Genomic DNA, 17,335 nt, shown 5'->3' with positions numbered 1-17,335 from the left:
CAACCTTATTTCATTCAACTTTATATATGTTAGTTTTGGGAATAGATGTATACAAAAACGCCCAATTAATTTGATTATTACACCTCTCCATTAAGGACCTTAACAGACAAACTAAAGGTCCTTTAAAAATTATGAATATACCCAGACAGAGTTAAAATTTAAGACATTCGTATGTAAGGGAAGCTGTATAAACACCAAAATACTCACGATAACCACCAATAGGGTCTATTCTGTCCAGATAGCTACTTATAATAATGCCTAGAGCTCTTTGAGATTTTGTGAAGATAGTTTTATTTCAGAAGCACTTTGGCATTATAGAGTAAGAGATTTACAATTTACTATATGCAGTTATCCTCAGCATACTGTAGTAGATTGTATGGCTCATAATCAGGGACCGTGCCTGAGGAGGATTATATATTCATACCCTTTTGAACTCAAACAGAGCCATTTGACTTGCCTGGGCCATCACAGTGAGTGATGCATGTTACTTCTGAGCAGAAGCTTTATGAGGCAGTGGGAGGCCTGCCATATTCTTTTCCTGTCTAACATGACTACCAACAAAGTTCCACTTGGAAGTTACTCTATCAGCCTGAGATTGGGAGTAGCAAGTACTGTAGCTACTTTGTGATGGACAAATAGTGTGAATAAGAAATCAACCCTTGTTGAGAGATTTAGGCATAATAGCCTATCTTGACTAATATGCACATGAGGCAGAGTACAATTACATGTACATGTCAGAGGACGATATAAATTTTCCAAAGCTTGCAAACCAAGGATATGGGTGACCCCTTGCTCCACTGTGCTAAGAATTATTTGTCATGGGCTTAATATACTTTATATCTGTTTCTGATTTATTAATCCCTTTATTCTGTATTTTTCCTGTTTTTATTCAGTAATTATCTGACCACTTGAGTGGTCACTCAAGAGACTTGATGTTAATTGCATAGAACACAGATATTTTTATTATTATCGCTTCAAGTTCATATTTTGTGTAGTATCTTTTCCAACTTTTTATAGCCCCAGTTAATTCTTTTTATTTGCATGGAATTTCTTTGCACCATGTTTTTTCTTGCATCTAAAGACTAAAAATGGATGGCCTTAATTACATAATTATTTCTTCAGAAATGTCTTTATGTGTGTGATGTTGCAATTTTCTTTTTTCTTTTTATGTGGCTTTTTGTATTTTGCCACAGAGAGCTATAGTATTGAGGTAAGAAATCATTTCTCTCTTTTTTTTTTTGACTAACAGATTTCTAGCTTAAATTTAACCTACAGAAGAATTTCATCAATGATTGGAGTTATGTGTGCCATATTGCTTTCTGTATATATTTTTCTTCCAGAGGTAGCTTTTTAAGGCTCTTACTATTTAATCTTTTTATGCTCACTTTGATAGTTGCACTTAGAGCATTCCATAATGTGTCTAATAGAAATACTCCTTGGGTAAATTCAAAAATCAAAGGAAACATGGTCAGTTGGAAAATGTTAGAGTAGCTGCTACTTCTTAAATCTTTCTATGCTCAACTTTTCTCCCCCAGCTTTATTGTGACATCATTGACAAATAAAAATTATATATAAGTCCTCAATATGATATTTTGATATTGAAATGATTATCACAACCAAGCTAGTTAACATATCCATCACATAGCTATGTGTGTGTGTGTGTGTGTGTGTGTGTGTGTGTTGAGAACAACTTAGATATACTCTTAGTAAATTTCAGGTATATAGTGTATTATATAGTCACTACGTTGTACCTTAGATCTCCAGGACTTATTCATCTTATAGCTTAAACTTTGTATCCTTTACCCAAATCTCCCCATTTTCTCCATCCCCATTCCCCAGCCCACTGGTAATAACCATTCTATTCTGTTACCATGAAGTTGACTCTTAAATTTCACATAACAGTGAAATGACGTAGTATTTGTCTTTGTCTTACTTATTTCTCTTAGCATAATGTCTTCCAGGTTCATTTATGTTGTCACTAATGACAAGATTTCCTATAAGGCTTACTAAGAATCCATTGTGTGTGTGTGTGTGTATTACAATTTTTAAAATCCATTTATCCACTGACAAGATTGTTTGCATACCTTGGCTGCTGTGAATAATGCTGCATGTAAACAGGAGTGTAGATATCTCTTTGACATAGTATTTTTGTTTCCTTCAGATATATTCCCAGAAGAGGAACTGCTGACACATGTTTTACTTCTATTTTTAATTTTTTGAGTAGCTTCCATATTATTTTCCATATGCTCATACCAATTTACATTCCCACCAACAGTGCATAAGAGTTCCTTTTCTCCACATCCTCGTCAACGTTTATAATCTTTTGACTTTTTCATAATAGCAATCCAAAGAGGTTTGAGGTGATATCCCATTAAGGTTTGAATTAGCATTTCCTTGATGATGATGAATGTTGAGCATCTTTTCATTTATCTGTTGGTCTTTTGTATGCCTTTGGGAAAATGTTTATTCATGTCCTTTGCCCTTCTTTTAATCAGGGTATTTGGTTTTCTTACTATTAAGTTGTATAAGGGGCGCCTGGGTGGCTTAGTCGGTTAAGCGTCCGACTTTCACTTAGGTCATGATCTCGCGGTTTGTGGGTTTGAGCCCCGTGTCGGGCTCTGTGCTGACTGCCAGCTCGGAGCCTGGAGCCTATTTCAGAGTCTGTATCTCCCTCTCTCTCTGACCCTCCCCTGCTCACTCTGTCTCTGTCTCTGTCTCTCTCTCTCTCCTAGAAATAAATAAAAATATTTTTTAAAAAGTTGTATGAGTTCTTTATATATTTTGGATACTGATCCCTTATCCTTATGGCTTGGAAATATTTTTTCCCATTCTATAGGTTGCCTTTTTATTTTGTTGACTGTTTCCTCCACTGTACAGAAACTTTTAATATGATGTGGGCCCACTTGTTTGTTTTTGGTTTTGTTGTCTGTGCTTTTGGTGTCAAATCCAAAATTCATTGCAAAATCAGTGTCAAAGTACTTTACTGCTATGTTTTCTTCTAAGAGTTTTATAATTTCAGTTTTTATATTTAAGCCCTCAATCTATTTTGAGTTGACTTTGTGTATGATGGAAGAGAAGGCCAAGTTTCATTATTTTGCATGTGGATATACAGTTTTCCCAGCGCCATTTATCAAAGAGACTAGCCTTTCCTCATTGTGTATTCTTGGTGCCTTTGTCAAAGATAATTGACCATGTATGCATGGATTTATTTCTGGACTCTATGTTCTATTGATCATGTGTCTGCTTTCATAACAGTACCATATTGCTGTAATATAATTGTCATATAATTTGAAATCAGGAAGTGTGATGCCTCCAGCTTTGTTCTTATTCAAGATTGCTTAGCTATTTGGGGTTTTTGTGCTTCCATATGAATTTTAGGATTGTTTCTCTTTATCTGGGAAAATGCCATTGGAATTTTGATACAAATTGCACTGATTCTGTTGATTGCTTTGGCTAGTATGGACATTTAACAGTATTAATTCTTCTAATCCACAAACATGAGATTTGTGTCTTCTTCAATTTCTTTTATCAATGTCTTACAGTTTTCAGTAGGCAAATCTTCCACTCATTTGGTTACATTTACTTCTAAGTATTTTTTTGCTGCTACTGTAAATGGAATTATTTTCTTAATTTCCTCTTTGGATAGTTATTTGTTAGAGTATAGAAATGCAACCGAGTTTTAATTGTTGATTTTTATGTCCTGAAACTTTATTAAAATTGCTTATTAGTTCTAACAGGTGTTTGGTGGAGTCTTTAGGATTTTCTATTTGTAAGATTACGTCATCTGCAAGCAGAGAACAGTTTACTTCTTTTTTTCCAATCTGGATGCCTTTTATTTCCTTTTCTTGTCTAATTACTTTGGCCTGAACTTCCAGTACTATGTTGAATAGAAGTGGTAAGAGCAGGCATCCTGTCTTGTTCCTGATCTTAGAAGAAAAGCATTTAGCTTTTCACTATTGCATATGATATTATCTGGAGGTGTGTCATGTATGGGCTTTATTGTGTTGAGGGAAATATTTTTAAACCTACTTTGTTGAGAATTTTTATCATGAAAGCATAGTGAGTTTTGTCAAATGCTTTTTCTGCATTTATTGAGGTGATCATACGATTTTTATCCTTTATTTTGTTAATGTGGTATATGACATTGATTGATTTGTGAATGTCAAAACTTCTTTGCATCCCAGAGATAAATTGCCCTTCATCAGCACATGATTTTATATCTTTTAAAAATAATGTTTATTGAAAGAGACAGACAGACAGACAGACAGAGGACCCAAGCAGGCTCCGTACTATCAGCACAGAGCCTGACATGTGAGATGAGAAACCATGACATCATGACCTGATCTGAGACCAAAAGTTGGACACAACCAACTGAGCCACCCAAGTGCCCCAATCAGCACATGATCTTAATGCACTATTGAATTCAGTTTACTAATATTTTGTTCAAGATTTTTGCATCAGTATTCATCAAAGATATTGACCTGTAATTTTTTTCTTCTTCTAGAGCCCTGGTATGGCATTCGTATGAGTAATGCTGGCCTTGTCAAGTGAGTTTGGAAATATTTCCTCCTTGATTTTTTGGAAGAGTTTGAGAAAAATTGGTATCTATTTATGAAATGATAGAATTCACTGGTACACCCAGTAGGCTTTTCTTGGTTGGGAGGTTTTTGTCACTGATTCAGTTTTCTTACTGATTATTGGTCTGTTTGGATTTTTTATTTCTTCATGACTTAGTCTCACTAGGTTGCATGTTTCTAGGATTTTTTCCATTTTTTCTAGTTATTCAATTTGTTGGCATATAATTGTTCATAGTAGTGTCTTACAGTCTTTTGTATTTGTGTGTATCTGTTGTTATGTCTCCTCTTTCATTTTTTATTTTACTTTTTTGACTTCTCTCTTTTTTTTTAGCTTAGTTGAAATTTTGTCAATTTTATATTTTCAAAAAGCCAACTCTTAGTTTTGTTCATCTTTTCTATTGCTTTTTAGTCTTGAGTTCATTTATTTCTGCTCTGATCTTTATTACTTCCTTCTTTGGAATAATTTTGGGTGTAGTTCTTTCTTCCTTTTGTTTGTTCGTTCGTTCGTTCCTTGAGGTGTAAAGGAAAGGAAAGAAGTTTTTTATTTAATATCTTTTTGTTTTTTGATGTAAGCATTTGTCACTTACAGACTTCCTTCTTAGAAATGCTTTTGCTCTGTCTCTTAAGCTTTGGTATGCTGTGTTAAGTTTTCATTTGTCTTGAGGTATTTTAAATTTCCTTTTATGTTTCCTCTTAGACTCATCAAATGTTCAGTAGCATGTTGTTTAATATCCACATATTTGAGAACTGTCCAATTCTCCTCCTGTTGTTGATTTCTAGTTTTGTACAATTGTGGTTAGAAAAGATGCTTGATACTTTAGTCTTCTTAAATTTGGGCTTAAATTAGGCTTGTTTTGTAATCTATCCTGGTGAATGTTCTGTGTGTACTGGGGAGAATGTGTATTCTTTTGCTGTTATATGGACTGTTTTGTATATATCTGTTATGTATGTGTCACTCTTTTTATTTCTTTTTTCTCTTGTGAATAATTTCAAATAATGTATCTTCAAGTAAATAGTTTCTTCTGCTTGGTCAAGTCTGATGTTGGTGCACTATTGTATTTCTCATTTCATTCATTGTATTATTCAACTTCACAATTTCTGTGTTTTTGTGAATGATTTCTGTTGCTTTTTTGAACTTTTATGTTTTTTTTTCTCATGTATTATTTTCCTTGTGTCATTGTATTGTTTGTGTTCTTTGGTAGCTCTCTGAGCTTCCTTAAGGCAATTATTTTGAATTCCTTTTCAGCCAATTTATAGATCTCCATTTGTTTAGGGTTGGTTACTAGAAAATTACTTTGTTCCTTTGGTGTTATCATGTTTGACTTTTCCTGTTCTTTTCTTTTTCTTTTTCTTTTTTTTTTCTTTTTTTTTAACAGTTACTTCCTCCAGTCTTGACCGACTGACTCACCAGGAAATCTGGGCAGGGATTCTAATTCTTTCTTATTTTTTTAAAATTTTTAAAAATGTTTTATTTATTTCTGAGAGAGAGCGCAAGACAACATGAGCAGGGGAGGGGCAGAGAGAGAAGGAGACACAGAATCTGAAGCGGACTCCAGGCTCTGAGCTGGCTGTCAGCACAGAGCCCAATGCAGAGCTTGAGCCCAAGAATTGCAAGATCATGACCTGAGCCGAAGTCGGACACTTAACCGACTGAGCCACCCAGGTGCCCCGCTAATGCTTTCTTAAGCCTATTCTATGGATGCAGCCACTCCACACTTACTTCCTCTTGAGGGAGGAATTCTTAAGATTGTATGACTTCTCTTGATTCTGCAAAACCATGTTGGGTGCTTAGAGCCTCCTGTGTGTTTTTTTCCAGGGCAGTGACCTTAATTGCTCAGGTTTGTGTATTTTCTTATAGTCTCACAAAGTTGGCCAGGCTTTCTGTATGTGCTCATGAGCTGTCTGCAAATCTTTGCACTACATGGGGATACATGGGGAGTTAGCCATGTGTGGGTGGAGTGTGCTGAGCATTGAGTATGCCCATGGGCCAGTTTGAGGGATCTGCAGACAAGGCATCTCAAGTGGCTCATGAGAAAACTTCCTGATGGAGTCTGTGAAGCAGTTAATAAGACCCACAGCACTTTGGTGATTTCTGAGCCTTGGTTGCTATGCTCCCAGCCTCTCCTAACCCTTCAGTTGAAGAGATCACTTCTGTATTCTTGGTTAGGGGAGAAAGAACTAGATATGTTGGCAGCATCCTGCATGTCTGGGAAGTGGATTGGTCACTCACTATGCTCTCACTTTTCCCTTTGGGAGAAATTACAGCCTGAGGGGGGTCTCCCTTGGCACTGAACTGTGTCACCTTTGGCGGGGACTGATATGGATACAGCGATGCTGCTGTTCTTACCCTCTTCAATGTGTCTATTCTCAGAACTTTGCTCCATTGATGTCCTAAAACTTCTCTGCTGGACTCCTGGACTCTCACAAAGATACTTTTGTCTGTGGGTGGTTATTAAAATATATATTCTGTCCCGGGATGATGGTGGAAAACTCTAATCTTACTGTCTTGTTGATGTCACTCCCTTCTGTCCTCGACTTTGATCTTTCTTTAGAGTTTAAAATTTTGTTCAGATTTTGTAAAATTACATTCTCCATTTCCCTAAAACATCAGCTCAGAGAAGTGTGGTTTGTGAAAGAGACTCCAATTTCAGAGTCTAGTTCTTCCACTTCTCATAACGACCATGCGTAGGATGAGACTGTAATGAGCAACTGCAGGAATTTCGCACTAAAGTGATGTTTTCTTGTCAAATGGTGCTGCATTGAGAATATTATTCACCAAAATGCATTCTAGAAAACTTCAAAGGCAGGCATAAACTTCAGGTTTTAATAATAATTAGAGGCATCCGTTTCCCAGTTGTAAGGTGTTTATCTTTGAGAAGAGGGAGAGATAGTAAGCACAGAAGAAGCATGCTGGAGCACCAACAAACCAGTAAATGATTGAGTGGATTCTGGAAAGGGAAAAAACAAGTAGAGAAGATCAAATAAGATGTTGTGGTGAATACAAAGAGCTAGGAGAACAACTCTAGCGTGCTTCTGCACATGAGGCTGAAAATAACTTGAATGTGTGCCACACTGCTTGATTATGTATTCAGATTCTCCTTTTATTTTTAATAACCTCAATTTGTTTTGTTTGTTTGTTTTCCTTTTTTTTTTTTTTTTGGTCAAGCCCATATTTAGTTAAAAGTGTACTTTTTCGGTAACTTTTGAGCCCTAGGAGGGCTGGTGAATCTATGCATTTACCTGTACATTGCTAAATCTGTCTGTTTATTATTCATATTCAGCACTTACTTACAAGGAACCTTGCAAACAAGAAACACAAGTCTCGTACTCTCTTATCCTGAAAGTTGAAGCCAATAGAAGGAGCTTCACTCCACATACAGCAGAATAATAGCTGACTTGGAAAAGAGCTTAAATGTCTGTGTGTTTTCCTAGGTTTTCCTGAGGTGTCATGCCCTAGCGTCAGTGAACACAATGTGATGGCAGCTGGGCAATTTGGGATCTAGAGACCTGAGTTCTCGTCTTTGTTCCCTGCCTGTTCTAGCTGTGTGACTCTATGAAATTCAGTTAGTCTATCCAGTCTTAGTGTATTATATGCGAAATAAAGATTTATGAACATTACCTTTAAGGTTTCTACCATGTCTGTTGTTTCATTGCAAAACCCTTGATTCAATTTAATTCTTGAGATAAGACAAATATAAGATATCCTGGTCTCATATGGCTCACTATGGGAAAGATGAAAACAGGAGAGAAATGTCCCAGGAAGCCTTTACTGTGGACAAAGTGCTGATTAATCTTATCTGGGATGATTAGGGAAGATTTCTCAATAAAAGTGATATTGGAGTATAATTGTGTAGGATAAATGAGAAGTATCATGAAGACTAGGAAGAGGACATTTGATGTTATTATGCAGGTCTTTAGCCTGGATGTTCCTAAGCCAACCAGGACCTTGGTGACCCCTTCCCTATAACACTGAGGCCATAATTCCATCCTATGCAGAGGTCCATCAAGCTGTTGACAGAAATGTATATGCGTGTGTGGTGTGTGTGCTCATGAGGCAGGGAACATTTATTCCCTTCTAAGTTGTTGTGCCCTGAAGGATGCTTTGAAATTTTTGCTGGCAGTAACCTTAGCTCTCAGCAGCTGGAGTTTTCACCCTTGCCTCCCCAGCCTACCTTTTTCTTCCTCCAGCTACCCAAACAGCAGTAATACAAGGTTATTAAGCACAGGCAACTTTTGCTGAAGGTTTGGGGAAAATGACTGGTAATTATTGATGGTAGAGGAGGACAACTTTAGAGTAAATGTTGTGGAAATATGTTATCATAGGGAATTTCTCATTAGCTCTCGCTTTCAATTACAGGAACTTCTCGCATTCCTTCTCTTCAAGGCCCCACCATTGTCCCTCAGGTTTTCCTTATAAATCCCCTGCTTCCTAACACTTTATGAAGTAGAGCAATTCAGCTTCTTATTCCCACCCCATGGCAATGCCTAAGTACCCTAACTTTCTTTCCTAAAAGCACCCGTTAAGATTTGGTAAGTAGAACAAAAACTGGAAGCACATTTACCTCTTTGACTTGGTAGTTAAAAATAAAATCTAAAATAAAATTTACTTAAACTAGATACATATTTTCCTTCTCATGTTAAAATGAGACAGTTCATGGGTGCAATGGTGGCCTTGTTTCAGAAAGTCTGTCGAGACCCAGGCTGTTTCTGACATTGCTTTAAGGACTATGACCTATATTCTCAAGGTCATCCCATGATCCAATATGGCATCTGAGCTCCAGCTGTTACATCTGTATTCAAAGATAAAAGAATGAATGAAGAAGAGGCACTGGGTAAGACACAACTTTCTCTTAAGGAGTGTTTATGAAAGTTGCCTTGCCATTAGCTGGAATTAGCTACTTATATCCCATTAGCCAGAATTTAGCTCCATGGTCACACGTCACACATAGCTAGCTATAAAGGAGGCTGAAGAACAGAGCCTTTTCTCTTGTCACATGCCCAGCTAAAACTTTAAGGTTCTGTTGCCTCAGAAGAAGGAAAGAATGGGTATTAAGGGACATTCAGATGTTTTAGTCACAATGTCTTTTCTGAGATGCAGAAAGTGGAAAGTGAAGACTCTAAGTAGCTTTTAGTTTGTCTTCATATTTAATCCTATTTAATCTTATTAATGTGATTCTTTGTAGATCCTTCAAAGTTACTCCAGATTCCTCTTAAAAGTTGGTTATCAAAACTAGGCACAGAGATATAATAAGGACCTCACCAAATCCTTAATCTCTGTTTCATCATTTGCCAAATATGAGCCTTTCTGTTACCATCATTGGGATTAGAGTCCAGTCTTTTAAAGAGCATGAGTGAGTCATCTGTTTTTGACAGTCTAATTTTTCTGCTGTTGTTATTTTTGTGTTGTGTGACTCTAATAATGTTTTCTTTGAAGACTGTCTCGTATATTCTTTTTTTTTAAATTTAATTTTGTGCTGTTTCCCTTCAAGCTCTTTTTAATGAGAGCATTAAATCTGAACAAGAGCTAAATTGTAAGGGATTTAACAGAGTAAGTATCATAACAGCATTAATAAGGCCATTCTTTGAGAGCCTGCCGGATATATTTGGTATTTGCCTAGATGTAATGATTCTTTCATTCTTTTATTCATTCAAGAGATATATATTGAGTGCCTACATTTTGTATTTATACAATACCAGCCAGGACCTGGAAATTTAAAAGTGTCAAGAGACGTGGCTCCTGACCTCATGAATCTTACTTTCTAGTGGAAGAGGGATAATAACAAATAAAAACAAAGAAATTAATTATTTATGTCTCATAATAGGAGTTCTGAAGAAATGAAAAAAGGGTTCTGAAATAGTAATGAGGGTGGAGGTCTACCTTAGGGAGGATAATCTCCACATAGGGCTCTCTGAAGAGATGGCATTAACACTGAGGTTTGAAGGATGAGAAGAAGCCTACTGTGTGAAGAACTTGGGGACAGCAATCCAAGCAGAGTGAATAGCAAATGCGAAGGGGAAGACTTTGGCCTGATAGAGATGCTCAACGCGGGACAGCACGGATGGTGTGCTGGGCGGGTTAGTGGGCTCCGGTGGGATGCTGGCTTTCACCATGCAGATTTGTTCCAATACGACCGAGAGGGTACAACTTGAGCATAACACGGGTTTTGCATTTGCTTATGTGAGATTTTTTCTGCAAGGGATACTAGTGAATGTAAAACACCATGCCCCGCTTAGCCAGTGTAGGAATATCCTAAATGGACACATGCTTATACCTCAGCAAGTACCAGCTGCCTCAGTTCACTGCATGTGTGTGAGTCACACCCATCCACCCATCTGGTGTTATACAACTTTTCCTTCAGATTTCAGATAACTCTCCTGCTATCTCTTAGCAATAGTTCACAAGCTGCAACTCTTCTGGCACTCACTTTCACAAGCAAATTTCAAGTCTTTCCCAGGTCAAGTGTCATATTTATTGTAATTTCATATGTTTCTTAACCATTTAAAAAGTGTAAAACTGTGCCACTATTTTTACTTGTTCCTACCTTTTCTTAATGTGCCACTGATGATGTTTTTTAGTGCTCTTCTCCATCCAAATTTCCCCCATAAGCCCCATGGTTGTTTTTGCATGATTTTGCATAGTGCACCAAGTTTTAGGAATACATCTGTATCAGGGAGGTTGGAGTTGGCAGGGGCCAGATCCTTATACATAGCTGTACGTACTATGTAAAGAACTTGTATTCTTTCCCTCATTGTATTGAGAAGCCCTCAAAAGATTTTAAGCAGAGTAGTAACATGATCTGACTTGTGTGGTGGTGTGGTTTATAGTAAGGGCTAAGAGTTGAAGCAGAGAATAGCTGGGGGTCTATTGTAATGGCCCAGGGGAGAAGTGGATATGATTTGGACTAAGGGGGAGAGGGGAGCACTAAAGTTTGAGAGGAGGGGTTTGGAACTCAGCTCTGGTTTGACTAATTGTATGGATGCTTGTCAGTTCTTGCTTAAGAGTCAGCACCAATTTCTAACATCTGAAACAGCATCATTAACTCAAAACCTCTACAATCCGTGGTTGATGTGACCCCATCTGAAAAGAGACACCAGCTGTTTGTGAGGGAATCTAGGGCATTCTGTTTCTCTGCTCCTGTATTACTACACAATGCAAGATCACTTTCAAGAAATGAGAATGCCCTTGAAGGTATCTTTTGTAATCAAAAATGCTAATTTATTTTCATTAATTTCTATCCTTTTTTTAAGATACACTTAGGATTAATAAAATAAATTACAAGATACAATGACTTGAATCCTGGGATGCTTAAGGAATTAACTGAAACAAAACCTTCTGAAAACTCTATGAGGCCTGCCGAGGGGCCCATGATACCAGATGCCATAAACCAGGCAACATAATGTTCATATCTAGAAATACAGGAATAATAGGAGGATTAATTTTCAAAGTCTGAGAGGGATTATAGAGTAGTGGGGGAAAATCAAAATGACTCTTAAAAGAACTAATCTTGTCAAACTAATACAACTTTTTTCTACAACAGCATGAAAATTATAATGTGCCTTGGTGCTTATTGTGCTTTTGATTAGGCATTTGAATGGCATTTTCCTCAACTGTCTGGGCAAAGGGAATTTAAACATTTTCTCCCTTGGGGGTACCTGGAGCGGAAGGAGGCCTAGCCTCACAGAGTTACTGATGAGTCCAATCATCAGTGGTGGGAGGGTCTTGCTCTGAATAAATGGAGAGTAAAAGGTCTACATTGAGGATCCACTTTGTGCGTAAAAGCAGTCAGGCCAGACTGAACTGTGAACATCTATAGTTATTGAATCTCATTAAGGTAGTAAGGAGTAGAGGTGGAAGTCCTGACTGGGCCCCAGGGTGTGAGGAGTGGGGAACAAGATGTCAAAGACTCCAGACTCGGCAGTTGTTGGGTTTGGCGCACTGTCCTCTAAAAGAACAGGGAACGCTGTCGTGGAGAAGTAGATATGCAGAAAGCAGGAACTTAGGATGATCTTGACATACTTCTAAGGTGAACTTGCGTTTCCCCCCCATGTAGTTGAAATTAATCACTAATAAAGTCAGGCAGGGTAACAAACAACCTTAATGAATAAGTAAGAGTCATTTGTGATTAAATTAACAATATCCAATTACATACAAATAATTAAAGTGCAAAGGATGTTTAACGGTTTGTACTCTGTAACGTTAAAAAAAAAGGGGAAATACTACTTTTTTCATTTCTTCATCTCTTCTTTTTCATGCTTTAAGTTAAATTTGTAATTGTGATTAAAACACTGGGTTTAAATCATTCTTAGCAACAATATATAATCTATAAGATGGGGTTATGGTTTTCATAAAACAAATGCCTTTTGGAAGGATAAAATAAGTAATAATAATTAACAATTTGTTAACTACTTATTATGTGCTGGACCTATGTTAAGCATGTTTTATTTATTATTTATTTTTTTATGTCCTAATATAGGGATTAGGACATTGAGGCTCAGAGAGATTCTATAAAGTACTGAAAGTCCCAGAGTTAGGAAATGGCTAATGCTATATGAATTCTACAACTAGTTCACCCCAGCACTCAAAGTAAAAATAGAAAACAAGGGGCACCTGGGTGGCTCACTTGGTTGAGTGTCCGACTTCGGCTCAGGTGATGATCTGATGGTTCATGGATTTGAACCCCGTGTTGGGCTTTGTGCTGTCAGCACAGAGCCCAGAGCCTGCTTCGGATTCTGCGTCTCCCTCTCTCTCTGCACCTCCCCCACTCACACTCTCTGTGTCAAAAATGAATAAAGGTTAAAAAAATTAAAAAGAAAAACCACAAGCCTCTTCTCTGAATACTGTGAACACTTTTGGAAGTGGTACCAATTATCGGTCTCTTCCATTCTTCTGAAGACAGGATACTTTTTTTTCATATAATAATATATTATGTATATATATGTATTTTTTTTGCATTTTATTTTATTTATTTATTTTTTTACAAACAGTTTATTGTCAAGTTGGTTTCCATATAACACACATTGCTCATCCCCTCAAGTGCCCTCCTCCAGGATACTTTTAATGTCTGGGAATTTTTTTCTTGACAGAAGTAGTTTATGGCCTACGTGATATCTATGACTATTTGGGGGCCATTGTTTGACTATTCTGGCTCCACATTTCCTGAGAAAGTCAGAGGCTGATTGTTTGGTCTTTGGAGTAGTCTGTAGTGTGGAGATGTATATGGGTAATCCTCGCAGCCTGTGCTTACACCCAGGTTCAGACCAGTCATAGTCAGCACCCCACTTCCCCTGCTCCACCCCACCAGCTCTTGTTCCCCAACCCAGAGCAGGCCCTGATTGGTCCGTCTTCTGTAAGGCTGTTCTAAGGAGGCAAGAGCTGCTTGCCTGTGTGGTTGTTTCCTGACAAGATGTAGTAGAAGGAGTCAAGATAGTAATTCCTATTTGTTCAACTGTCTTATCTTTTTGCTAGAGTCAGGATTTTGATTTCTGAGGGTTAGCTTTTAGGAATAAAAATATTCTTTTAGATAGGTGTTTCTGAATAATGCAGAGTTATCTTTCATTAACTATTTACTTTAAATGAAATCATATTATGTTTAAAATATATCCATTGTAAATATTGTCTCTAAATATGGTCACTATGGTTTTACTTCTGGCAATATCTGCCCATATATTCCCTGTCCTCAAACCTGGAAAGATGATCCTGAGAAATTTTTCCAAACCCAAGAGGCCATCTATTTTTCTTTGTTGTCATTCTACCCTTATTAAGAGATTATGGTGACAAAGAGAGTTTTAAGAATTCTCTTTCAGGTAGCAGAGCTGGGGATTTGAAGTTGGGTGTAGCTCATGTTGAAGTCCTATTGTTAACCATTATTCTCTTCTCCCTTCTGAAAAGATGACTGTCCATTAGGTTTCTTAGATTTTTAGATTATACAACTAGAGTTGAAGCTTTCATTTACTGAATATAAGTGAAACCAAAACTGAACATTATTTGAATAAAACTCTTCATGAAAGTTTACAACATATTGGCACACACATGTGTATATGTTAAATGCAGAGGTTCTTTCCACCTCTTGTTAGGATTGTGTGTGTGTGTGTGTGTGTGTGTTAATTCTTTACATGGCAGGATTTTTAAAAACAATTGAATTTTATTTGTAAAAGTGTACCTAGAAAGATTTGTTTAATGAATCAGAGATTTGTTTAAAGCTGAGCATATTTTTAGCATTTTTCTAAGTATACTTGATATGAAAGCAAGGGAGACTCTTTTTATTGTAATCTCAAGATTTGGGTTCTGTTTGGCTAAGCCAGTAACTGGCCGGAGGACTTTGAGTGAATCATTTTACCTTTATGTAGGATAGTAAATTTTGAGAGTTAGATTTAAATGTTTCTAAGGTGACATTGAGTTTTAAGTTCATACATTTGTGAAAATAATGATCTCCACCATGAACAAAAAAACCTACTTTGATTTAGGAAAAATGAGGTTTATTGACCCAGTGCAGTAAAGGGGACACCACATAGACAACTTTGAAATGACAACAGGTTAGGGAAGTAATGGTTTTATTGCTTATGAGTTGGGGTCAGAAGTTCTTAGAGTAGAACATCAGAAGAGGGTTTTTGAAGTGATTGATTTCTGAAGGTGAAGGTTGATGTCAGTGGATGAAGAAGTTAGTGTTATGTGAATTATAAGATGTCCTGTCACTTCCATTGTATAACTAATGGGCATGGTTGTTCCAGTTTTCACCTGTCCTCTGTAGCAGTCTGGGTTTTCCAGAGAAACAGAACTAATGTATACACTTGCACACAAAATATAGTATAACATATAATGTATACTTATATATTCATTATAGAATCCATATGTATTTATTATAAGGACTTGGCTGATGTGATAGTGGAAGCTGAGAAATCTTAAGACCTGTGATTGGCAAGCTGGAAACCCAGGAGGGTTGATGAGATAAATTCTCGTCCTAGTCTGAGTCAAAAGGCAGAAGACAGATAGATGTCCCTAGTCAGTCAGACACACAGAATGAATTCTCCCTCACTCTTCTTTTTTGTTCTATTCCAGGGTCCTCAGTGGATTTGATGAGGCCCATCCACATTGCAGAGGGTCAGTCTGCTTTACTCAGTCTACCACTTCAAATGTTAATCTCATCTGTAGTCACCTTCATTGACACACCCAGAATATTTAATAAATGTCTGGGCACCCTGTAGCCCAGTCAAGTTGACACATAAATTAAGTATCACACATATATTTTTTTTTAACAAACTGCATGTTTCTCTGTAATATAATAGTGACATAAATTGTGACTGGCTAATAACTCATGTGTGCATAGGACCTGGCATATTTGCAGGAGGTGCTTAATGCATGTTTGTTAAAAAGGAAACAAATGAGTGAAAAGAAATCAAAAGAAGTATTTTAATTTAGGTTAGATTAGGGATGGGTTAAGTGTGGGAGTTGGGTAGAGGTTGAGTTTTTGCCTAATAGCAATTTGATTTCATTATCTTTTAAGGAAGGGGAAACTGTCAAACTTTTGTTTGAGGTTTTATTACAATTTCAACTGGTAGTTTTGAGGAACCAGGCAGTAAATTTTATTCTTATTCTTGGTGATTGAAACATCATTGTATAAATGGATGGGATATTCTCTCCTCCAAGGAAAAGAATCAGTTCAAAATCCCTATAATTGAGAAAACATAATTTGAAAACAATTTATGATTTTAAAAAATCCTAGTAGGTCCCATAAGGAAATAAACTCTACACAGGGTCTCCCCTTAAACATAAATTGAGTTTAATTTTCTTGGCCAAGCTTTTCTTCATGCATACTGCAGAGGAAACTTCAGATCAGCCCAGACCTTGTCACAGTGCTCAATTAAAAGTCTGAATTAATAAAGCTGTCTTAATTGGTCTGACAGAACTAGCAATATGACCTCATCACCCAGCTACACCTCTCTGATCTCCTGGATTTAAAATTTCCATAAAGGACAGAGAGGAATTAGCAAATTCCTGATTTCTTAATAATGTACCACACTCACAGTTATAACATTCAATGCCCCAGCTCACAACTTTATCTACCAATCTAGAATATGTTCTGGAGCTAGTTCAATTAACTTAGCTATCAAAATGCTAAGCTTGATAGCTCATTTATCTTTCTGTCGCACAACTCGACATTACAATACGGTGGTGATTGATCTTGCATCTTCCAGGTACCATATAGTATAAAAACTAAGAGAAGATTAATTAAAAGCTGTCTTACCCAGACAGGTTTTTAAATAAGTTTTAGATTTACACTATATATCAGCTGAAGCAGAAAGAGATTCTAAGACCAGGAGCTCTGTAACACCAGTTGGATTTTTCTTTTATGTAGAATATGTATGCAGTAGTCCTGATGACCATTATTATTCTTTCATACATCTTGAATACCAACATGAAGCAGAGAGACACTGCAACAAATGTCCTCTAGTGTCTCTGTCCCAGTGGAGCGTAACACACAGCACACGTGGAAAATGTGTTGCGCAAATAACCCACACACACAGCACGACTTAGAAGTTAGTTCTGTATTTTTCCTAGGAATTGGAAGTTTGAGAAATTTTAAGTGAATATGGAGGAAAATGAAATCTAGCACTGAGAAAAAGGAGAAACTCAAATAAATATAATCTTATGTTTAAGGGAGAGTCTTTTATGAATTGGTAAAAGGTACCGACAATGATCATTGTAGCTACCACGGAGTGAACTATTGTGTCACATAGCTTATTTACATGATCTCCAATCT

This window comes from Hyaena hyaena, unplaced genomic scaffold (genome assembly GCF_003009895.1).
Source record: "Hyaena hyaena isolate Hyena2069 unplaced genomic scaffold, ASM300989v1 scaffold_961, whole genome shotgun sequence".
NCBI classification, from domain to species: domain Eukaryota; kingdom Metazoa; phylum Chordata; class Mammalia; order Carnivora; family Hyaenidae; genus Hyaena; species Hyaena hyaena.
The sequence above is the reverse complement of the archived record's forward strand: the minus strand, read 5'-3'. Positions refer to the sequence as shown.